The sequence below is a fragment of the Haliaeetus leucocephalus genome, unplaced genomic scaffold (assembly GCF_000737465.1).
Source record: "Haliaeetus leucocephalus isolate CR32 unplaced genomic scaffold, Haliaeetus_leucocephalus-4.0 Scaffold306, whole genome shotgun sequence".
Taxonomy (NCBI): Eukaryota; Metazoa; Chordata; class Aves; order Accipitriformes; family Accipitridae; genus Haliaeetus; species Haliaeetus leucocephalus.
Window position 1 is genome coordinate 4,811,800 of NW_010972742.1, and position 875 is coordinate 4,812,674.

Sequence of the window (875 nt, forward strand, 5' to 3'; positions counted from 1 at the left end):
GTCTCCGGTGGAGGTTGTGAGTCGAGGGAAGGAGCCAAGAGCTGGCAGAGCCTGCCCTTCCTCTGCATCCCGGCACTGGGCAAGGATGGAGGGGGGGAGCAGCTGGACCCGGCTGTGAGACCCCCTGGCCCCCCATATCTGCCACGTTCCTGTCCTCCTTCCACCCGCAGCAATGCAGGCAAGGGACTTCTGCCTGACTTCTCCCTTCTGCACACCCTTCTCTGAGCCCTTTTCTTCCCCGTTAGCCCATCCATGCCGAACGGCTCCCTCGCCAAGAGGCACGGGAGGCCCCAAACCCCCCTGAGAGAGAAACGTCGCTCTCCTCTCCCCTTCCCAGCAAAGCTGCCTCCCTGGCACGCAGCCCCTCCACACGGGGGTCCGAGCGGTGCCGTCCAGCTGGAGCCAGGCTGCCGCTAGCCGTGCGGCTTTACACCCCCCCCATGGCCCCAAGGATGAGCTGGGCAGGATGGATCCAGCCCCACCACCCGTACGGGGCTGGACGACACAGCCCAGAGCTGGTGGTTCGTGCAGGGGGTTGCAAAGGAGGTACGGAGCGTGCTGTGCAGCTGGTGCTGGGCTCCCAGCTCCCAAAAGCTCCACTAGAAACCCGTCCCAGCTCACCTGTGTGCTCACCCATGGAGCCAGCTCCGGTGCACTCCCCAGCCCTCTCCTCTCCTCTCCCTGAGCCGCAAAGCGCGCCGTGCTGTAGGAGCGGTAGCAGGCAGGCTTTGGATGACGGAGGAGAACAGGTAACGGGAGTGAGATTCAGTTCATCTGCCTTCGTGCCTGCAGGGAGGGAGCGAAGTGCGGCGTCGGGCTCTGGGAGGGCACGGGGAGCAGCAGGGTGCGGGGGGGGGGGGCGGGGGGACAGCCCC